Genomic DNA, 24964 nt, shown 5'->3' with positions numbered 1-24964 from the left:
AACAAGGACCATTTAGAGAGCTGGAGTTCTACTAGTGTGTCGCCAAGTGTTGTAGTGGCTACAACCACCCTCCAAAATATTGCCTTAGCCTTGTTTAGGAGCCTCCCTACCAACCTTCCTCAGTAGCATGTCTTTCCTTGTCAAGTACACAAGCTTCAGTGATCCTATAGCAGATTATCAGCCTTTGCATGAGAGCTTGTTGCATCCCCCCTCATAGGTTGTTTCTCCGAACTTGGTCCAGTTGTAGGTTTAGGAGCTCCCTCAAGAAATTACGCAATTCTAGAGGGGAACTAGTTGTACCTCCATAAATTGCGCAATCCTATCTGGTAGCCTGTTGGGCTCCAGAATTGCTCAAATCTTCCTATTAAGCTTCACTGAGAAAATTGTGCAATTCCTCCTAGCAGGACTGCTCATCCCAGAAATTGTGCAATTCTGGGTAGCAGTCAGCTACTCAACCCAGAAATTGCATAATCCTTTTGGACAGCCAACCTAGCTCCCTCCTAGAAATGCACATTTCCCCCCCTCAGCTGAGCAGGTTGTTGCATGTGCCATTGAGTTGACCGGTTCCACCCGGGATTGGGAAAACTTGACTTGCATGCATGGGCTAATTTTTCCTAGAATAGAAGAAAGCATCCCTAGATTTTAGGGAGCTATTTTTAGTAGTTGGAGGTTACATGGAAATATCATTTTTAGATTCTTTCCTCCAAGTGTCGCTTTTTCCTAGATTTGTAGCATGCGCGTCATGAGCTTCAAACTTATTTATTCGACACTTTAGAGCTCACTTATTCACATCGATCTTGTATCTCTAACATCCCACAACACATCTTGGAGTATTCAACACATCCAGCTCAGCTATTCATGGGTAATTCCTCTTAATTTGTCTTTTGCAGCATTTCTATCGTTTTTTGTGTTTTCACTTGTGTGAGTGTTATTTTCTTGATTTTTGTAAACGTTTGTTGTCATTTACATGCATACTAGCTTGTATTAGCACCATTTCAGTTTTCGTTAGCATCTCACTGTTGTCGCATGCATGAAACTATTTTGCACGAACGGTCGCCAATTCAGCGACTTGCTTCACCCACATGCATGTTGTTCCATTTTTGAATCTTTCATTCACTGTTTGCATGCACGATCATTCACTCCTTCTTACACTCAGTATTGTCATGCATTCAAATTCACATTTGATTTCAGTTTCCCCTCGGCGGATCTGGTCAGCCTTGGCTCGGACTTTGCATCACCAAGACAAAATTGCACAATCCTGAGAGGGAAGGCTCTATCTTCCTCTCAAGAAATGTGCATTTCTTCCCAATGAATGTCCTCTAGACTTGCATTATGAAATTCCGAGGGGCAGTGATTGCTGGCCCAGAAAATTGTGTAATGCAGTCACTAGGCCTGCAACCACTAGGTCAGCCTAGATTGCACATTGCATAATTCCAGCAACCAACAGGCCTCCCCAGCAACCCAGACTTCCTTTTGCATAGTTCCGGCAGCTAGTCCCGCACCCTCCAAGGAAAAATTGTGCAATCCTTTCCAGTCAATCCCCAGGTATGTTGCATGTCGTTCCTCAAGTTTGCTTTGGTTTTCGTTGACAGATTTCTTTCCATGCATGTCACTTTGTCTCCATAACTAGCAGGTGTTCATCCGCCTCTTAGCAGTTCAAGATCAATGGCCTCCAAGAGATAAGGATCAAAGGACACTTATGAAAGTGCAACTGGAGCAGTAGTTGAGTGAGTTTCTACAAGTATGTTGATCTATGAAGACACCAAGCTGATTGTAGAGAAGGACATCAAACTGAAATGCCAAGAGGTCAATGATACATTTGTAGGCACATTTGGGGAAGACCACAAAGACTGCCAAGTCTATGTAAACATCCACAAGTCCGGCTGGTAACAGATTTCATGCAAGTGTCTCGTGCTCCCATGCACAGAAATGATACATTGGATCGTCTTGCACACTGATACTGAGACGATGACATTGAGTAGTGTCAGCGGGACAGAGATTACTACCTTCAGGGCAAAGGATTATGAGGAGATGTATCATATGTCAAGGCCTATGATCACCATGGAGACACCTTTCATCTTACCCAAAAATAATTCCAACTCCAGAGATATCTTTAAGAATTGGGTGAAGGAGCTGGCTAAATTTAGGATGACACCCAACCAGGTCTACAAAACAAAGATACTGCAGAAGGCGTATCAATACTTGGTCGTCTTTGCATGTCATATATATGGTGAAGAAAGCATGGAAAGTTTCCCACAGAGTTGGGTGATCACATTGGACCAACTGGTTAGAGAAAGCAAATCATGCAACTGGTCGGACATGTTGGCTCATCAGTTGAAGGAACAGGTAACAAGGGCTTGACAGCCACCCAAAGGTACGCAAGCAAGATCTACATGTCCGCCTACATATTGGATTCAATCTGTGCTCATCGGTAGTTCTTGGGCTTGAAGTGGGCATGGACACTAGCAGTGACCTCTGTAAACACTTATTATAAGATGTTGTCTAAATGTAGCTTCAGAGGTGTTATCACACAGTGGTCCGATCATTTTGCCACCCCATTTTACAAGATGATATTCGAACAAGATCCACCATGCATGTCGAAGGCAGCAATGGAGGCAATGATCAAAATATCTTATTGGTATGCCTCACTGTCTCGCACCTTCATATAGATGTACAACTCGGAGAAGCATCTGCATGTTCTACCGAAGTTTGCCTTGGACAAACTCATCATGCAGGAAGTAGCATATCAAATCCCAGCAGGGTTATCAACTAGGTTGCACTGAAAGAAGAAGGCACCTTGGCTCAATATTTCATTGTGGACTGGGTTTTACGAGATATGGACTTTCAAGCCTGTAGATGTCGAAGTAGAACAAATGAAGAAATATCCATTTGACACCCAAAGTTACAATCCCTATGACCTACATTGTCTTGTGAAAGACTACTACATGAGAGTAAGTTTTAACTAGATCCACGGGGCATGTCATTGGGCAGAGGAAGAACCATGGAGATATTGTTACAACTCCTCCAGACTCAATGAACCCATCAGCTTCGTTGTGGAATGGATAGCGAAGTAGCGTGAAGCAGCATCCCAGAGGGCACCAAAAGCGAGAGCAGCAGAGGTAAACATACCAGTGCACGACAAGGGAAAGAGGAAGATTGTCGACAACATGGAGTAAGAGAAAAGCTACGAGTTTCGAGCAGACCCAGTTGTGCAGAAAGTAGCTTTGGAAATAGACGCAAAGAGGCAGTAGCGCAACAAGAGAAATGCACAAAGGCAGAGAGGGAAATGGAAAATGGAGAAAACAAAGAAGGAGTTGCATGAGTTGAAGGAGAAACTCGGAAGGAAGAGGGGTTGCGCAAACAGGAGAAGGAAACACAGCAGGAATAGGTACAATAAGGGGCACAACTTGCACAAACATATGAAATTGTGCCCAGACAAGTAGTAGACTCATCATAATAGCTAGCATCAGGCAGATAGGGTGAACCATCATAGGAGTAGGACTTCACCTAGGAGATAAAGCAATAACTTGAACAAATGGATACAGATATGGAGCAACAGGAGTTAAAGAAAGACATCGACCTCATGCCTCACCACCAAGAGGTCAAACCACCAGCTTCACCATGTCCAGAAGAGGAGAAAGTCCCAAGCGACCAAGGAGACACTGAAATCCTTGGAGACAATCTAGAAGAGGAGATGCACAACATCTCATTTGACGAGTCTCAACATAGAGTTATGCAATCTCACAAAGCGTCTACTTCAGATGATCATACATCTCATACGTAGTTTGAGGAACGGGTGATCGTGTCTGATGTGTGCAAACATCCAGCAACATTAGCCAATGCTACCATAGCTATGCCAAAACCACTATCTCAAGTGTTTGCTTCCTGATAGCTGAGAACGAGTGAATGGCTAAGGAGCTATAGACGGCCAAGAAGGGAGGAGAATTGGTTACAGCATTCGCCTAAGCAGAATTGAAGAAGGCAATACTGGATGAAGTATTGTCTCTTGACACAGTCATGCGGGCGTCGTATTCCAAGTTTGGTACAGTGCATAAGGCAGTTGTCCATCTTAACAGGTGGAAGCAACGATGTGCTAGGAGAGCATGTATCTTATCAAACGTCCATGTTGTTGTTGATTACATGCAAACATGGACGATGAGATACAAGGGATCCTTGTTACACTTGCCTAAGATGATGAAGCCCAAAGTAGTCGAGCTGAAGGCATGCATCCAGAGTCAGATCCAGAACTATGAAGAGCTCCCACAACTCATCACTAGTCTACAAGCTTCCTATGCATGTGTATTCAAGAGTATGGATGTTGTTGTGCATGCACATGTGATCCCATCTATTGGGACACTCACCCAGGTGAAGACAAAGGCACGGGTCCGACTACTCATACTTTGACGAGTTGATGCACATAGCCACTAGCCTGGACTTGTCAATTAGTGCATACACCATGCACAAGTATGTTGTTGGTCCGGCTGCACTCAAGACAATGACGTGCATGGTATCAAACGAGTTGGAAAGAGGAGCCTGAGCAGTGTACTTGGATGCTATGGAGGCAAGAGTTCTTTTCCAGAAAGATGTCACCTTAGAGTACACGGACACAATTGCAGACTACCGATCTAGGCATCATCTTGCTACTGTAGACCATCGTGAGGATGTCGAAGAGCTGGTATTCCAATAGTTTTCTGAGTCATAGTGATGTCTTGCATGGCTTGCTCAAGCCATTTTATCTCACATGGGTACATGTGCATTGTAATTTAACGTCTTGTCAAGTGTAAGTTCAAGTTTTGATAGTTGGATGTAACAACCATAGAGTAGATGAAGAGTCATGAGAGTAGATGAATTGCCACAAAGGGGAATGTCAAGGGCCACCCCACCCTTTGCTATAAATAGTCCCTCATAACTCATTGTATTGGCTTTTGGTCAGCTAATCTTCCAATAGGAGTATCTTAGAGAAAGCTTGGACAGTATTGTAACGAGCCTTGGCTTCTCCACTGCGCAAAGCTAGTATATCTCTTTGGAGGAGCAGGTAGTTGTGGCTATAACATTCCGTTGTCGGAACTAGTGGTTGGACATGGATGTATTGTATGTGTTATCACTCAGGTTTTCCTTAAGCTCCGGAAAAGGATACGGCTGAGGTAACCACAGACCAACTTTGGACTGCAGGTTCTAGCCAACCTGCAATCAGAGAGGGATCTCTCTTTTAGATTTAACTTTGTTTGAAAAGGATTTTAGGCTAGGTCTCGAGTTCAGAGGGTTTTTTGTTTTGTTTTTGGTGGGAAGATTGATGTTTTTCAGACAGAGAGGCAAGGCATAGTCTGGAAGTTTCAAACCATTGGGCATGGAGTCAAGGATAAAAACTACTGGTGCTTTTCCTTAATAACAGTGAGGGAAATGGAGAAAGATAGCTGAGCATGAAACAATGTTCCAGGTTTAAGGGATGGAGAGAAATGCTAAGTAATGAGAGGTAGTTAAGAATCTCTCAATTATGCTTAACAAGGGTAAATGACAAGGCACTACCTAGGGGCAGTTAAGAATCCCTAGATAATTGTCAAACATAGGTGAATTGGGGTAAACATGAGCCAGAAGGAATTCATTTTCATAACCAACTCAATCAGAGGAAAACATAAAGAAACAACAGAAATTGAGCATAGAGAGTATTTAAACTAACTCTAGGCTATTCTTTCTTTCTGCTATTTAGATAGTGATAACAATAAACAGAGGTAATATGCACTTATTGCTTCAGGCTGCAGCATAAGAATTCCATCTTCATATCTCCAAAACTTTCATTTACAACAGACAGTCTGTTATCCAAGCTTTCTGCAATCTTTGATTATAGAAATAGTGAGGTATACAGTGCGAGTCTCTAGCGAAAATTCTCAATCGACCAACCCTTAAAACTATACAGAGGGTGGTATATATAGGGCAAAACTATCTACAAAGTTCTTTATTACATCTTGACCTAATTAGGTCATACAGAATAATTAATTGACCTAACTCCTATCTGAAATAAATGCATAAAAATATCTCAAGCTGCGCTGGGGCGACCGTATCAAAACTGAATAACTTATGTAGTCCTTGGTGGCTTGGTGCAGGTGCTTCTGAAATAAATGTGCATGGGTTTCTGCTTCTTTGCTGTCTTGTGGCTTTGAATGCCTTAATTGTGATTTGAAGGTAAGGAAGGGCTGATGATGCCTGATTTGACTTTCTGGGGGCTTCATCAATGTACAGGTCCTTTGAGCCACTGAACAAATCTTTGCTGATACTCTTTGGCGTCCTTTCTTCCTCTGATACTCTTTGGCAATAAATTGATGTTGTTCTGACATGCTGTAGGTCTTATTCACGCATTGATGGCCGCTGTCGGCCTCTGTATCCTCTGGAATTGTCTTCTGATCCCTTCGGTATGCTCTGCGAAGAAAACGGGTCATTTTTGCGCCTTTTGGGCTTCTTGGGGGCCGCATAATGGAAAGATTCCCTGAAGATTCCCTGAAGATTCTCCATTTCGGCCTAAAAAATCCTGCGAATCGCTCATCAAAAACTACCTCAGAATTGGATTCCGGGGCTCCAAAGTGCGACTTTTGCTCCTTCGTGCCAAAAAAGTGCTGATGACATCAGCATGATGTGACGTTGTATGGCGGGTGACGTCAGTGATGACGTCAGCATGATGTGACGTTGTACAGTGGGTGACGTCAGCAATGACGTCATCCTGTACAGTCGGTGACATGGCAGGGACATGTGGCAGTGACGTGGTAGGAGGCCACGGAGGCAGATGACTCGGCGACACGGTGGCAGGAGGCCACGCAGGTGGTTGACGTGTCGCGGTGACTAGGCAAGGGGTGACATAGCTGGGCAGGCGGGTGACGCAGGCAAGGGCGGTTTACGGTTTTGGGCGCACCACCTTTGGGGGAGAGCAGTTTTGGGGGAGGGGGCTCCGCCATAGCCCAGGAGCTGACGCATGGCGGGAGTACGACGGTAATACCGCCCATCTCCCGGACGCTAAATCTCGGGCGGCTCGGGGATGGAACGGCCCGCCAGCCGTTGATCTGCGGGGCGGGCGATCCAACGGTTGGCGGCAATGGCGAGGTGATGGCGGATTAGGGCAGGGAATATTCCTTTTTTAATATGCGCGCGGGTGGGTTTAACTATGGGAAATGGGGTTCATGGGGGTTAATAAGCGGCGGGGTTAATATTTAATGCCAAAACTTTGGGTTGGGGGTAAAACATGGGTTTTGAGCGCGGGTTTTAGCAATTTGCGCCCGAAAACTTAGGATATGGGCAAAAGTGGGTTTTTTTGGGGGTTTTTAGGGCTAGGTGAGAGGTTATTAATCTGGCCAGATGTCAGATTAATCCCTGTTATGACTTGGATGGGCTAAAAACAGCCCCAGATGGACTATTTTTTCTCGGACTTTCTAAAAATATGGCTATATTGCCAGGGAGGGGATATTTACATAAGGGAATTTTATATACAAAGTTTTAATAGGGGAAGGGGAAGACTACTAGGGAGTTATACAATACTGTTAATAGTTAATATGGAGGTGACCAGCAAGCGCTAAGGTCAGGGACCTTAGGCTAAATTTGGGGAAAAGAACTTGCAAAGAGATGAAGTCCTTGAGTGAAGCAGATCTTCACCAAGGCAAGTGATATGGATGATGATGAAACTAAGAGGCATCAAGCAGATCTTGACCTCTTTGGGGAGTTAGTAAGTGACTTGGGAATTAGAAGAAGGGGAAGTTAGTAATGTCCAATTCTGAGCTCTTCTGAATAAAAATGCCTGCACTGATCTGAAAAGATAAAACAGTTTGAAACACAAAATTGATCGTCAATTATCATTCTGCAACCACAGCTACCTACCCATCCTACTTTCCTAACATTTTTTCTTCTTTTTGTTTTGGGTGCACTTAGACTTGCAGACCCATATTTACAATTTTTTCTTTTGAATTTTTCCTATCTAAATCTACACTTATTTCTGCCAGGGCCCAGGTTAAACAGTTGAGTCCCTTTGATTCTCTACCTATCTACAAAATTTGCCAAGGTTAAACTGTTTGGACAAATGCATTCTCTATATTCTACAACAGGAAATTGAAACCTAGGAGGACCAAGATTAGACTGTTTGGACCTCCCTTAAATGAAAATTCTTCAAAACTGGAACAACTCATCAAAATGGAATCTCAGCAGTGGCATTTGGACTAGCACACTCTCATGGTATCTTCTGGAAATATGGAACACTGCAGCTTGCCAAGTATGACATATTTGGCATGTAAAAATGTCAATCATGAAAGATGATACCTGTTGCAACAGGAGGCTAACAGTATGAATGGAAATTATACTTCTTAATATAACATAGCCAACACGTTTCATATTGTATTTCAGCTATCTTCAGTATTCTAAATGATATATGTATATGTTTTCTTACGCATGCATGTGTAGCTATTTTTGTATATGTATGTATGAATATTTTTGAAATGTGCTATTGGTTTAACCATCACTTTGGAACACTAGCTTACTTTCCTTCCATGTTGTGATGCATTCTTGCTCATGTGTTCCCTTCTTAACTCCATCCTGTCACAGTTTTCCAAGGGGTGCACTCACTTCACCCTCCGTGTGTTAGAACTTCTCATGCACTGTTACACAGCAATTTGTCACTGTCATCCAGTCAGTATCCCTACTGTGTCATGAAATCAAATTTATCATGCTCATGCTCTCTAAACTGGCCAAATAACCCACTTTGCCAAAGTTTTTGCTATCAGCGCGACTTTTGTCCAAATAACCGCGCTGATGGGCCCTCCATAACAGACCAAATGCGCTGCCAGCGCGGAAGTACACCTGTTTTCCGCGCTGATCGAATTTCATGAGCCAGCGCGTCTTGCCTTTGTATTGGGTCGCGCTGACATGACTTTCCTAGTCATTGAGGTGCGACGTCAGCGCGACAGTTCCTTTATAATCCGCGCTGATCCTGTTTGGGCGAATTTGTTCTAACAGCCAACCTTCCAGATGACTCCAGACCTGGTTGTTGGCCTTGTGAGTGTCGCCCTCCCTTCTATGGCATGTCTGTTCGTCTTATGGGCCACCTTTCTTGGAGATGAGCTTATCCTTCCACCCTCCATGGAGACTCCTTCTCCTATATATTCTTCCACCATTACTATCAGCAGCTAGTTCTCACTTTGAGGGAATAGACTTTGACACTAAGGAATTCATAGTTTTGTGTGCTGCTAGTAGATAGTATGGTGTGCTAGAGTGTGGATTGCTAGAGAGCTAGAGAAAGGTTATGAAGTCTTAGAGCTTTGTGTGAGAGAGAGAGTTACTTGATTTGGGAGATCCACTTCTTGGGTGAATGCTTATGAGACTTGCTGGCTGGACCCTCTCGAGAAGGACTCAGCGTCAGAACAATGGTTGTATCTTTCTCTGATTATTGATTAATAATAGATGACTGCTATTATTGTTCCATTCCCATTTGTACTTGTAATGGTTAAATGTGAATTACATCTTTTCTGACCGATGTATGGTTGCTTTTACTAGATTTCACGCTTGTGTTTGTTTCCTCTTCGTGTGTGCAGGTATCCATTCGCGGGGATCGCGGAGGATTGTGACCAGCCAAAGCGAAGGAGCGAAGGCAACATCTCTTCGCCAAACAACAGCGCTGGAATCCAAGTAGGTGCTCTTTACCTCTTGTTTAATTGTAATTAGGAACATGCATAGCAGCATTGTTTGATTGTTGCTAGACCCTTGCTGGGCTAGTAGGGATCGCCTCTATCCGTAGAGGGGATTTACCTCTCCAACAATTTGGCGACTCCGCTGGGGAGCTGGCCTTTGTCCTTTTTCATTCATCCTTGTTTTGAGTTTGTTTGATTACTCTCTTTTTGAAATTTTGGGGATTAATTATCAGTCTTTTGCGTTTCCTGGGTTGATCTGGGAAATGCCCCTGTTTGATTGAAAGATTGGCTGTTTTGATTTGGGAGTTTTGATTTGCCTGTCACTATTTTTGAGCTCCATCGCGGATTTAATTTTAACAGTCGCGCTGAAAATCGGATCAGCGCGGAAAAGACGTGTATATCCGCGATGTCAGCGCCACTTTCTAGCTTAATTCCGCGATGACTGTGTTTTTCTGAGATCAGCTCGGTTTTTTGGGCAAAAGTCGCGCTGACAGCTCGGGTGGCCTGTGTAAAAGTTGCGTTGACCCTTGATCATCTCGGGTTCTCAGTGTAAAACTTGCGCTGATTCTTAAAAAGTTGTTTTATAACTTTATCTCCTGAATTCATCAATCTTTCTTATCCCCTGTTGTTTCTTGTCCCTCATTAGCTTGTTTTGATTGCTTTTGGTTAAGGGACGCTCTCTCTTTGATTTCATTCGAGTGAGTCTTGTGACCATGCGACCTAGCCCTTTAGAAGTTTCATCGAGAAACCATTTGCTTGGGTTACTTGTCTATTCAAGGTTCATCCACAACCCTCTTATTGATTTGCTTGAGGCTTTTCCACTGCTTGTTGCTGGTTGATTTTTAGTGTCGATTATTGAACCACTTTTTATGTTGATTCGATTTCTTCACTACCAAGCATAGATTACGATTGTTTGGATCGATCAGTTCACTCTCGCTTCCCCCTTGTTTGAATCCTTGCTTGTCTTGCCGAGCTTAGATCACATAGCTCGTGCAGAGCTTGATTTTCCTGTTGATTTGAAAATCTTTGTTGGGTGTTTTGGGAACTTTGTGTGCTTTCATTAGGCAATTTCATGTTTGCTTGGTGTTCTAGTTCCTCCAAATTATTGTAGATGCTTTGTGTCATTGAAAGAAAATCAAACTAGTGGCTTTGCTTTTAAGAATTGAAAAGGAAAAGAATGTTTCATTGATTTGCATTTTCAAAAGAAAAAGTTTCCTTTCCTCGCTTTTAGTTGCATTAGGCTGTTTGATTGATTGTGTTCGTTTTGTTTGATTGAAATCTCTTTACCCTTCCATAGCTAGGATTCATCGAACAAAATGATTTTCTTTGGCATGTAGTCTGCATCTAGGTAATTGTGAGAGAACATACGATAGGACCTGAAATCGAAACTTAATCTCAAGATCAACTCTAAAATGAACCAAATGAATCTAAAAACGCATTACAACTAAACGCAAATATCTAGAGGTCTAGGTTAGAGACGTGTTCCGGCGTCTTTAAACATAGTCACTGTTGTTTCACATTAGGTTGGGTGATTCCTCCTTCTGTGACTTGATAGTGGTCTAACACGGACTGCGCTCCCACGTACCGTCGCGTATATAGGGAGACCCCACTAGGCTTTTATCCTTTATCCATAGGAAGCCGAGTCGGCCGCCCTACGATTCGCAATGCAGTGAACACAGCATTCACGAAGATTGACCACCCGTACCCTAAAAAGTATTCTGTGGTTTTGCGAAAAGTTTGGCACACCCTCTACCTAGAGTTCCAGAGCAGTCGCTTTTGATCCTTTTCGGACTCCCTAAACGAAAAGGTGCCTGTGAGCGTCTTGTCACTTCGTGCTCATTAAAAATTCGAAGGAGACTGGAGTCATCTTTTCGTCCTTTTCTCGACTCCTGAAACATGAAAAGGTCAAGCTTGGTTCTTGCGTCTTAAAATTAATTTGGCCACGATAACATCACCTGGTTAGATCTTGTGTGCGTCAGCTTGAGTAGGTTTCGTTTTCGTTTGCTATGGCAACTTTTCCAGGATTCGCCAACACAGGGTCCCCCTCTGATGGGAATCCAGGACAATTCCCTCCTCTTGGGAATGTTGGTGCTCCGTACATGGCGACGTTGTCCCTACCAGGGTTAACGGTCGGGTTGCCTGTATGGTTGTTTTCAACCTCTTTGGTCTCTACCGTATCGGCTGTTAGTCCATCAGTCCCTCCACCTGAACAACATCATGTTGATCCTAAGGTGGATCTCTCCCCTTCGACGCCTACCTCTACGTCTTCCTCTTGTACTTCGCCTGGTGAAAGTCTCGATTCGCATAACCAGGTGGCTAAGAAGAAGAAGAGGAAGACCAAGAAGAAGAAGTCCCCTAAGGGAGAGCCTACACACATAGTTCCCCCCTCAAGTCCAGCTATCCACTCCAGTATACCTGAAGTCGGGTCTCCTTCTGCTCCTCCGCGGAAGGTCAAGTTTCCTTGTCGATTATGCAAGGAAGACCATCTCCTTCGTGATTGCCCTGGCATTCCCAGGGTATTAGAAGTTTGGTCCCACGATCCGGCCCGCCCTTCATCGTCCACTAATGATCATGGCGATGCTACCTCATCAGTTGGGAATGGTAAGGAGAAAGGGAAGTTTCGAATCCCCTGTCGACTTTGTGAAGGCAAACATCCCCTTCACCTTTGTCCACTCATGGATAAAGCCTCTGCTGTGTTGGAAAGTCTTGCTGCTCCTCCGAATCCATTCCCCGCTGGTAATCAGCGTCTTTCTACAGCTGTAGATCGCGCCCCTGTTCACAAAGAGATCGCCCCAGATTCTCCTATTGTCCAGGCCCCTCTTCCCGAACCTGGCTGTTCCCAGCCCGTTCCAGACCCGCCGTCGGTCGGAAAGGGTGTTGACTCGAGTTCGACTCCTCTCAAGCACTCTGTTTCGGAAGAGCAAAATTCTCATGTTCTTCTCGTCTCCTCAGATTCTCCTGAGCTTGATAAAGGTTCTCCTATTGAAACCTCTCCGGAGAATTTAGATTCGGTTCTTTCCAAGCAGGGGGGCAACCATATGGTTCCCCCACCAAGTAGTTCGGTTATTTCCTTCGATTGGAGTCGTTTGACTACCCCTCCCCTTCCATCCCATGTGCCTTTCTGGGTCACCGCCTATGCTTGCAATAAGGCGCTGCCCGGAACTGTGTTGGACGAAGGAGCATCCGTTAGTCTCATGCCCGTTACTACTTGGCGAGCTTTGGGTTCCCCATCGCTCGTACCTGTCGCGCCGCATCTCACCGCGTTTGATGGAGGAACGAGTCAGCCATTAGGGATCCTCCCGAAGTTTCCTATTACTTTGGGGGGCAAGACTGTCTATATAGACGTCTCAGTTACCCAAGGTTCTCTAGACTTCAGTCTTCTCCTTGGTCGCGATTATGTGTATGCCACGGGAGCCCTTGTTTCTTCACTTTTCCGTGTGATCTGCTTTCCACACGACGGAAGAATCGTGACATTCGATCAATTATCGTTCATTCGTCCACAAGCCCCTCCTGCACATCCGTCTTTCCCTCCTGGCTTTCATCCACAAGTGGCATTTGCCTCGCCGCAAATCAACTACGTGGCCACCCACCCCGTGCCCGTACCCAGCGATGACACCATCGTGCATAGTGTCCTGGGGGCATTAGGTCCTGATTTCCAAGATGTTGGTCTCCCCTCCGGAGCCACCTTCTTGGAGGCCTCCACTTCCCGTTCATTATGATGAAGTCTGGTTGGAGCATAGTTCCTGATCTTGTGTCAAGCTCCTTAAAAAATGAAACAAGGGTTACGGAGCATAGTTCACTTTCCTATGTCAAGCTCCCTAAAAAATGAAATTGGGTCTGGATGGAGCATAGTTCACTTTCCTATGTCAAGCTCCCTAAAAAATGAAATTGGGTCTGGTCGGAGCATAGTTCACTTTCCTATGTCAAGATCCCTAAAAAATGAAATTGGGTCTGGTCGGAGCATAGTTCGCTTTCCTGTGTCAAGCTCCTTAAAAAATGCAACTAGGTGTCCGAGGATAGTTTTGATCTTGTGACGACCTCGTTAAAAAATGCAACAAGGGTTATGAGGATAGTTTTTTTACTGTGTCAACCTGATTAAAAAATGAAACAACCCCCTTTCCAAATCGAGTCGTTTGATTAAGATCTCGTAAAATACAAGTCGAGTCTTTTCTAGATCTCGAAAGTGAACCTTCATTCCATCCACTTTGTTGAATGCAATGAAGCTTGGGGGGCATGTACCTCGATTTTCATTATTATGCTGGGGGCATGCAAACTTATAACAAGCATAGTTTTTCGTTTCAAGCTTGTGTAAACATGAAACCGAATCCAAGCAAAGTTCTCCATGGTTCAAGCTTGTGTAAAAATGAACCCATACCTGATTTACATCTCGTGATTGTCATTTTTATCCGCTGAATTTTGCTAGATGAGCCTTGGTTGTTTTCATTCCATCGCCACCATCTCTTTGGCCGATCATATGCTTTCACTTGGTTGTTTTACCTTTCCTGAGGGACCGCAGTTATGAGTGGTTTTGTTAGCCAGCCTCTTGACCATTACATGTTTTGAGCAGTTCCACCATTGCCGGAACCAGTTGCTACCCTTTATACCACTCGTTCCTCCAGGACGAGTCTCCTTTAAGCTCTTTTCTGACTCGTAAAATATGAAAAGATTGCCGAGTATTTTCCCCTTTTTTGACTCGTTAAAGAGAATAAAAATGGAGGTCTGCTTTCAGCTCTTTTCCGACCGTTTAAAGATGAAAAGATTGCCGAGTTCCCTCTTGACTCGTTAAAAGGAATGAGAGGCGGTCGCCTTTAAAGCTCTTTTTTCGACCGTTTAAAACTAAAAAGGTTGCCGGGTGTTTGTCGTTTCGCACTCGTTATTGGCTCTAAAACGACGTGCTCCTGACCTTTTTTTTACTTTTTCGGGTCAAAGTCACTATTTACGAAAAGTACTCCTCGATCATTTTGGTCGGGCGGTTCTTTCGGGTATTGTTTTATACTTTTTCGGGCCCGAGGGACACAACTTTACGAAAAAGGACCCCCCTGGAGTTTCCTTTTCCGCTGTCTTTTCAGACTCTCTAAAAAAGAAAAGACGCCGAGTTTTTCCTTTGTCAGGCTCGTTAAACACTTGATGACATCGGGCGTTGTCGAAATGAAACTTTTCAAGCATATGCTATCCCCATCAAGCTTGTCATCCAAAAATAACCGGGGTACCTGCCAGAAATGGTGGGGAAAATGGAACTGCAGTTATTGCGTCGGCAGTATGTCGCTCTTGAACATGGCACTCTTCTGCTTCGTGTCTGGGTGGGACCATCTCATCTCGTTTTTCACTAGCTTCCGTGGGTTTTGGGTTACCATATTTGACCGCTCATCTGCTCGTTTGCCTTGTCACCATGACCTCCGCTCATTTGATGTCAAATACTGCCAAAGTCCGCTATTGTGCTATCGATATGTTCAAGAGAAGTTGACCTCTGCAGAGTTACAACCTACCCTTGACGCCTCACATACTTCTGATTCATCACGCTAATCTTCCTTTGTCTCGTGTCGATGATGTGGGAAACATTATGGCCCACCTTCGATCGAGGTTACCTCCTGTCGACCTCAGCTCATTATCCGGGAAGGTGACTTAGAGACTCCCTTCGGGTGCCTTGGAGCCTGCATGCCTCAATGGCAGGTTCTTCGTGTTCGACGTGAGGTTTGCATCATTGGCCTCCGATCGAATGATTCCGTGGGTGTTCGACACCAGCTCATTGATTCACACGCCACGGATTGTACCTCTAGTACCTTGAGGGCCATTGTCATTATTGGTGGTACCTCTCGCGTCTGTTAACAGTTTTCATCATTGACTGGTAATCAGACGATGTCCACACATGTTCGACTTCAACTCATGTATTCGCATGTCTGGACTTGTACTTTGTTCGGGTTGAGATGGAGCGCAAGACCCTGGATCCTTGTCTGTTATGGTCCAGGTTGCGATTTGTGGATGATCATTACATGACTCATTGATGGATGGCTGCGACCATACTTGAGTCTTTTAGGATGGCTGCGACCATACCTTGTTATCATCATGGTCTCTTCAGCTGGGTGGCTACGTCCATACCATAGACCTTTCTTCATATGTCTTTTGGATGGCTGCGCCCATGCCTAGACTACATGTAATCAAGCTATCAGTTGTACATACGTGCAGGTCCTTCCTGGTGGTGTTCCAGTTCGGCAGTTTTGTAAAGCATTTCACCCCTCCCACTCTCTCGGGCTTCATGCTTTAGGGGGCATCTGTTACACAGCAATTTGTCACTGTCATCCAGTCAGTATCCCTACTGTGTCATGAAATCAAATTTATCATGCTCATGCTCTCTAAACTGGCCAAATAACCCACTTTGCCAAAGTTTTTGCTATCAGTGCGACTTTTGTCCAAATAACCGCGCTGATGGGCGCTCCATAACAGACCAAATGCGCTGCCAGCGCGGAAGTACACCTGTTTTCCGCGCTGATCGAATTTCATGAGCCAGCGCGTCTTGCCTTTGTATTGGGTCGCGCTGACATGACTTTCCTAGTCATTGAGGTGCGACGTCAGCGCGACAGTTCCTTTATAATCCGCGCTGATCCTGTTTGGGCGAATTTGTTCTAACAGCCAACCTTCCAGATGACTCCAGACCTGGTTGTTGGCCTTGTGAGTGTCGCCCTCCCTTCTATGGCATGTCTGTTCGTCTTATGGGCCACCTTTCTTGGAGATGAGCTTATCCTTCCACCCTCCATGGAGACTCCTTCTCCTATATATTCTTCCACCATTACTATCAGCAGCTAGTTCTCACTTTGGGGGAATAGACTTTGACACTAAGGAATTCATAGTTTTGTGTGCTGCTAGTAGATAGTATGGTGTGCTAGAGTGTGGATTGCTAGAGAGCTAGAGAAAGGTTATGAAGTCTTAGAGCTTTGTGTGAGAGAGAGAGTTACTTGATTTGGGAGATCCACTTCTTGGGTGAATGCTTATGAGACTTGCTGGCTGGACCCTCTCGAGAAGGACTCAGCGTCAGAACAATGGTTGTATCTTTCTCTGATTATTGATTAATAATAGATGACTGCTATTATTGTTCCATTCCCATTTGTACTTGTAATGGTTAAATGTGAATTACATCTTTTCTGACCGATGTATGGTTGCTTTTACTAGATTTCACGCTTGTGTTTGTTTCCTCTTCGTGTGTGCAGGTATCCATTCGCGGGGATCGCGGAGGATTGTGACCAGCCAAAGCGAAGGAGCGAAGGCAACATCTCTTCGCCAAACAACAGCGCTGGAATCCAAGTAGGTGCTCTTTACCTCTTGTTTAATTGTAATTAGGAACATGCATAGCAGCATTGTTTGATTGTTGCTAGACCCTTGCTGGGCTAGTAGGGATCGCCTCTATCTGTAGAGGGGATTTACCTCTCCAACATGCACCTTCCTTGATGTGCTACATATGTCACACCCTTGCTACCAACAAGGACATCTTACTTTCCTCTGTGTGAAACCATGGTCAAGGCATTACTGTACGACCCACTGTTAGGACTCCTACACCAAACGGTCTAAGGTCTAATTGGGACTTCTTACCGAGGAGATCCCTTGACATGTTGACAGGTCCAACACCATTAACAAGACCATAAACCCTTACCACATCAGCAAGGTACTTCCACATGGCACCCACATGGTTCTCACATAGCAACCCCATCACACTGTTGTAGTCCACGACTTCTAGCTCCGCAGTGTGTCATTACCCATGCTTACAAGGAACTTGCCACATCATAGCTTCACATGGGCCCCTAAGACTAGCCACTTAGCATGTTTGGAAGAGAATTTCCATTATAACAAAAGTTTGGGTTTTCGAGACTGCAGTGTGGAAACACTTGCCAAACCTCATTGGACCCCCAGACCCTTGAACTATTATGCACCCCGAAAGTAGTCCAAACCCCTATCCCACATCTAGACCCTAAACTAGCTATGCGCACTTCACGCACCTCGAACATCCAAACTCCTAAACTCTTGAAATGGTTTGGTCCTTGGCCCACATCTAAGCCTCAAACTAATTGTGCAAACTTCACATGTCCCAACCCATTCAAGTTCGACCCATTCCCTGAACTCCCAAACAGTTCAGGTTTGGCCTAAAACAACTACCAGGTCATTCGAGTTCAACCCCCCAAAATGGTAAAGCCTCCCTAATAATACAAAATGCCTTAACTCTCGAATCATTCAGGTTCAGCCCAAAAAAAATTACCACAGGCCTAGATGCACCAAAACAACCCGAAATGCTAAAACTTTTTCCATTCACTCTGAAGGCCTGAACTCCTGACCTTCCCGACTAAACTTAGTCCAACTTTGTTTTCCAATATCTTTTTCCGTATAGGATTATTGAACCAAAATGGTTTTTCTAGGCTTCTTGTGAATAATTTAACCATTCTTGTAACACAAGTTCGCTCCCCAACTAGATCACGCTTATTCATAAGAATTCATGTATGTGCCTTGATGTGAAGCATCCACAACATACTCAATAGAAACTCTCAAACATATAGACTCTTAGTTAATGCATAAGGCTTGAACATGGAATTTATCCCACCATAGCAACATATCATACCATGGAAAATGCCAACATAATATCAAGAGTGTATCAGTTGTACTGGAATTCTCAATTTCCCATGCCATGAGTTTTAATAAGACGTACATTTAACCAAGACACACACATGAATACACAGTGCTCATCATTAACACACATGCATACAAACATTCCTTAATAATAATTCTAGCTATGCAATGAATAGTAGTTAACATTTACAGTGTATTGATATGTATAATAACATAAGAAAACAACTTATCTTATGAGGTAATTGACTGGCAATTGAGAATGGGACTTCAACTCTCCACCCAACCGTAGGCTAATTGCAATGTTATTCTTTCCTACAACAAACCACCCTCGAGCCAGATTCAAATTTTGAGGTAAATTTCTCAGGAGTTCTCAACCAATCACTCACTTACAAGGGACAAAACCCATTTCTCGGGTGATTCTCAACAACTCCTAGTTGTAACACCATTGTGGCTCTCAACCAATGACAAAAAATCATAAGGGATTAAGCAAAGCATAGAGAGTCTCAGTTTAGTTCTCAAAAAGAAAATGCATGAATAAAGGAAGGTTTATCAGCAGTGTTAGATATTGTAGGAATAAGATCATACATATCTAGTAGCTTATCAGTGGCCTAGCACCTATTCTCTCAGCCCCAAGGTTACACCAGGTGTATATAAATACTCTGGTACCTAGGTGCCTCAACCTAACCAGTAGTTTCTCAGCCCAGCTAGTTTTCCAGTGGTTTATCAACCTTGGGACAAGCCACTAATTAGGTGATTACTAGAAAGCAATCCTTGCGGGTTTAGAAACTCAGCTATCACCAAAGCATTACAACTCCATTGAACTCTCTCGAGCATTCAACACATGAACACACTCATAGGCCTTAGTAAGCATCATTTAGGCATAGGAATAGCCTCAGCACACGCACAAGGGTTCATTCCACAACCACCGATATCAGAAAATGGGGTAGTCCAATCTCCTAGGAAGACTCGCACAATTTCCAAACTCCACACACGTCTTATGTTCATCTATCCTCCTCTCTACAATTTCCTCCCCCTTCTCCTCAATGCATAATGACGCCTCTAATTCTCTCCTCTATGGGACTTCTTTCCCCCCGACTTCCTCTTTCAGGTTAACTCTGTCAATATGATCCACAAGTTAAGTTTGCGAACTCATCCTCTATTAAGGAGTCTATTTAATCTGTGAAATACTTGCACATTAGCGCCATCCCTCCCAATAGAGATCTTGGTGATAACTTAAATGCAAGGCTTAGGTTTATAAAAAATCGCCTTCTCCTTTTTCCTTTGAATCCATGTCCACTTCTCAATCAGTTAATGTGTCACAATTTCCACATTATTTACATGAATATAATTCATAATAATGATTACAAAAGGGATTAACCGGAGGGGATGTCACAACTAATTGGACTAGGCATAATTTCAGATGGAGTTTGATCTACAAGTTCCACATCTCTACAAATTTTGTTATGATATAACTGAAATTGGAACATGGATTGATTAAAACTGGGACAGGCTGGTTCATGACCATACCTTCCATTTTGATCATTGAGGCTTGATGATATACTTTCTAGTTGTCCAATGCCACGTAAATATGAGGTACATTTTGAACTACATCATTCATCATTCCTGCCTTTTGGACATGATACAACCTCGTATTTATTTGTCCTTGGTCAGGACAATCCTTCTATGGGTGGTTCTCTCCACATCTTCAACACTATAATGGCCTAATCTTAAAACCCTAAACCTCTTTACTTATTGCATTAATAGGCCACTCTCTATTGAAAACAAAGAAATTTCACTAGAATTCACCCCTAGTACGAGTGGTGAACTCAATATTTTTTACTCCTTGCTTGTGTTCTAAGTGTAACACCCCATGTCAACCATGGTCTCCGTTATCACTGTAAAAAGTTATAAAACTTTGAACAACTGGTATGGTTCCAAAGTTTTATGTTAGTCTTGGTCAAGTCATTTTTATTGTTTTTGTTTTAGAGTCTAAATCATAGAGTTGGAGTCTTGTTTCCATTATTAAATAAAGGTCAACAACCTTATTTCTCCTATCATAGATCCCACATTATTTCAAAAGTATCATGTGTTAGGTTATTTCAAAATTGACATGCACTATGAAATTGCCTAGGAGTTTTCGCAGTGAAAAACTCAGAAAATGCACTAACTGTGCTATGAAATCGGGGATTCGTAGTTAGGAGTTTTGGTAGTGCAAAACCTAGAATTTTCACTAGATGTGCTACAAAACTGTTGTAGATGCAGTTTTGTTTTTGAGGATCTATCTTGAAAGAAAAAGGGGATTATTTTGAAAGGGATGTTGTTGCAAAGGTGTAAGAAGATCACTTCAGGAGGTTTGAGCACTAAGAAAAAGGTAAATTCAAGAAATGAAGACATATACACATACCAAACCTTGTGCTACGAAATCATCGAAGCAGCCTTTTTCAGCAGAAAAAACTATTTTAAGTAGTCAAATTCCAAGAGGTCTCTTGAGCAACTGAAAGCATATTTTGGAAAACTGAAAGAGGCTTTTATTTATAACATACTAAGCTACAAAAACCTCTTTCCGTTTCTTCAAATTCATTATTATCTGGGATTTTCTGATGACTAAAATTGCACTACGAAACTGCTGTAGGAGCAGTTTTTCAGAAATCACAATTTCCAGTTTACACCTGATATTCAAAGACAGTTTTTGGGTAGTAGGAAAGGTATTGCAAAAAAAAGAGAGGTTTTTGTTCAAAATAGAGTGGTCTACAAAAGCCTCCTTCAATTTTGCAAAATACATTTTTTATGAGGAGACAAAAGCTCTATCCCAACACCTATTTTTCAGCCAGAACAAAGCAGGGGACAGTTTCCTAGTTTTCAAGGTAGATGAAGGAGAAGCTATTGAAGGCTAGCTGGGAGGTTATGAACACCACCAAGGTCGAAGTTAAGGTGGAGCAGCTGTCAAAAACCAAATTTATTCCATATCCTAGGTTTTTTCTAGCATAATAAGGAGTTACACTCCTAGTTGTATTAGGACTCTAGGACTGTTAGTTAACAGCTAGTTGTAGTTAATAGTCTATTTTAGGTATGAGTAGGTGTCAGGTCAAGAAAATTCGAATTCTCTTGATGAAGGATCATGGAATCCTTATTGTAAAAGCTATATATGAAGCAAGAGATGAAATTAGAAAGGGTTGGAATTTTTTTATAAAAACACTCATATTATGTCATTGTAGAAGACTATGTTTTTTATGTAATACAGAGTTTGGCTTTTCTACTCAAGATTCAGAAGAGAGTTCAATGCTTGATTGTCTTATGATTGTCCTCATTTGTAGTGGTATGAATGTATGTTACATAGAACTCATTGGAAATTCTCTAACTTCCTTCATGCATTTGTAGACTGTCTTTCCTACATGTTCTTATGTGTTACTGATATATTGAACTCTTGATGTCCTGACTTCCATGTTAAGTTAATATTGTTGTCATACTAAAAATTTTCTGAATCCATAAGCCCAATGGATGTTTCTTGACTGTGTTCAACTATTCATACTCGTTTACTTGTTTCATAGAGTTAGCCACCTCATCTTTTACTAAAATCTTTAACCTAGTGAGAGAGCCCTCTCAGGTTAGGGAGGCTAAGTCTCAGATTAAAGTTGGTTTGAAACAGTTACTCAAGGTCTTCCTGATCAGCAGCCTTTCAGAAGAAGGTTTTGTGATAACAGTCTCCGTAAACAATTTTGTAAAATCAAGTAGCTTAACATAACATTATATTACCCACATGTTACACTCTGCACGGTTAATATAACAAAATTATTACTAATAAAAGTTTACTCTGTTTAATGTTGAGTATGCGATTAATGGTTAATCAACACCAAATGGAGTGATCATTTATTAGTATCAAATTAAAAAAATTATACCTTAAGTTAATAAATGATAATTAATTAATTATGGTTTAATAAATTTAATTAAAAATAATTAATTCACTCTAATAAATATTGGTTAATTAATTGATATTTTTTTACACAATGTGGCATGTGTATTAAACATTGGAATGCTCATTAAGAACCGAGGAGATGCACACAGGTCGAGGGTCTAAGCAGGGAAACCTGAAAGTTCTAGAAGCTTCGTTCGCATGCATTCCAAAGAGGTAATGTGCTAAGGAGGGTTAGGACAAGGGAACCCTCACAATCACCCATAATGCAGCCCACACTGCCTTAAACGGGAAAAATATTGCTGATCACAGGGGGTGAGCACAAGGATAGTGAGAAATACAATCTTGAAAGGGAGGATTAGGACCTTCGCCATTTTATACCAATTTTCTTGTGGTGATATCACTAGCCCTGAGCGGGAATAAGTTTTATTGTACATACAAGTGCTTGTTAGGACTAGCAAACCATGATACTTGGCATGGCTAATAAACCATTGTGCGTGTCCTTAGCTAAGAAACCAACTACATGGCAGATCACTGGTGCCTATCGAGACTGACAAACCACAGTGCTTGCTAAGGCTAATAAACCATCATACTTGCCTTGGTTGACAAACGACCTGCAAGTGACAAGGCTCCTGCAACTTACCTGCCCAATTTTGCTCAAAAAATACAAGTTCTTAGATCCAAACTCGACATGGAAGTGTTAGGTTCTAAATAGAGTCTTGTTATTTTCCTATGGTAAGAAGGATAAGTGATGCTTCTTCTCCAATTAACAGTAGAATACCACCTTACTAGATAAGTCATCTAACTCTCCTATATGAATGTTGAATTTATAGTGAATCTACGTGAGTCTGTGCATTAAATAATATGCATATACTATGCAGTTTAATTATGACCTTTGTTAATCATATAAGATAAGTTTCTGAACCATCATAACTAGTGTTGTTAGCATCGTATAAAATGAGTGTCCAAACCATCATAATTAGTGTTGTTACCATCCTATGTTTGCATGCATGTGTTCTCAATTCTTCTACACATATTTGTTTCATAAGACCTCAAGGGATGAAGTTTCCAACATTTCCTCAGTGGTCATAACATCAAGAGGGAAGACTCAAATTTCTGGGTATGGAAGATGTTAAATTATTTGCTATTAGGCTCACAAAATTATCCTTTTGCTGCCAACCCCTTGACTTAAAGCCACACCCATCTCAAACTAATAAAAACAAAGGTATGGGCCTATGGCCAATCTATTGCTCTAATTCTATTATCCAAGTGGTAAGACCTTATTCAATTACTACACTCAAAAGGTTGTATGGACGAGAATCAACTAGAATTAAGTGATTAACCAATTTCTAAAATCGCATGAAATCTCATATCTAAGGTTGTCGTGTCATATTACTTAATTAATAACACGAATTGAAAGAAAAGGAATTACAAGGGGCTTCTTTCACTTTTGCTTGACTTTTTATCCCCATGGATTATATATTATTTATTATAATACAATTCAAAATCTATAAAACACATTAAAGAATGAACAATCCATTTAAACTCAAAGACCACGGCTCGATGTATGGATATTTGTTGTATGGACTTTTTATTTCCGAAATGGACATATGGAACTATCCTCTCTTTATGATATTTGATTCTAAGTGGTTTGCAATGTAGGTGCCAATATTTAAAAGCCTCTCTTTATGTTATTAGTCCTTTCCATCTGGCAATGGCTAGGGACTATAGTAATCGAAATGTCGGGCGTAAGCATTAGTTCAGCAGCTTAACAGTAACAAATAACCAAAGTTTGTAATCAAGCTCTGTATATTTTACACTGCAACCTCTTTCACCATCTTATTTGGCCTCTTCTCGAGGCAGGGAGGCAAAAACATAGGTTATATTCATTAGTTTACTTCCCATAAACTAACAATTGAATTAATGCTAACATTAATTCTATAACATTTAATGTTTATTATTTTTTCATTGCCTATGTTTTATAAAAATGTTTTATAAACTTTTTTACCGTGACACATGTGCCGCCACCTAGAAAACTGAAACTGCAACATGACACATGTACCTGGAAAACTGCAACATTCTACCTGGTCAGCAACCGCCCATGATGGGGTCTTATGCAGGGTCTTTCACTAGGTAATCTAATATTATGTAGGGTCTTTTACAAGTAAGCAACTTGGTCAGCAACCGCCCATGACGGGGTCTTATGCAGGGTCTTTCACTAGGTAATCTAATCTTATGCAGGGTCTTCTACAAGTAAGCATCAGTAGTAGCTCCACATTATCCAGTCGAACAAGCTCCAGATTATCCAGTCGAACCAGCAGTAGCAGTAGCTCCAGATTATCGAGTCCAACCAACAGTAGCAACTTATCCACACAATCCAACACTAGCAGCATCTTTAAGCGTCCTTCTCTGGCTAGCATACACCATTCTAGCTTGTGTATTTATAGCTTGTATAGATTGTATCTTGCTTCTTAGGCGAGGCCATGCATAAGGTAACAAGAAAATGTTACATATAAATTGAAGAATTTTTAGATGAACACCAAAATCGAAAATGAATGACTCTGTAACAATTTTGAGCTTGTCTTATAGGTAACAGAATGACTATAATCGAAAATGAATTAGCTTGCTGCTCTACTACTTTCATTACTGTCGAACTTCTTTCGCTTTGGGTCGCATTCCGTTACTTACTTTAAAGGAAGGATATATTATTTGATTCTGGGAATCTTGGTCTGGGGTAAATCCTGGAGTAGGTAAGGTCCCCGGCCTTATCCGGTCCTGAAAGGCCGGCCTT

Source organism: Pinus tabuliformis, chromosome X, assembly GCF_031772625.1.
Source record: "Pinus tabuliformis cultivar Carrire ecotype Pingquan chromosome X, CPIR1, whole genome shotgun sequence".
NCBI classification, from domain to species: domain Eukaryota; kingdom Viridiplantae; phylum Streptophyta; class Pinopsida; order Pinales; family Pinaceae; genus Pinus; species Pinus tabuliformis.
This window is presented reverse-complemented; position numbering follows the sequence as displayed.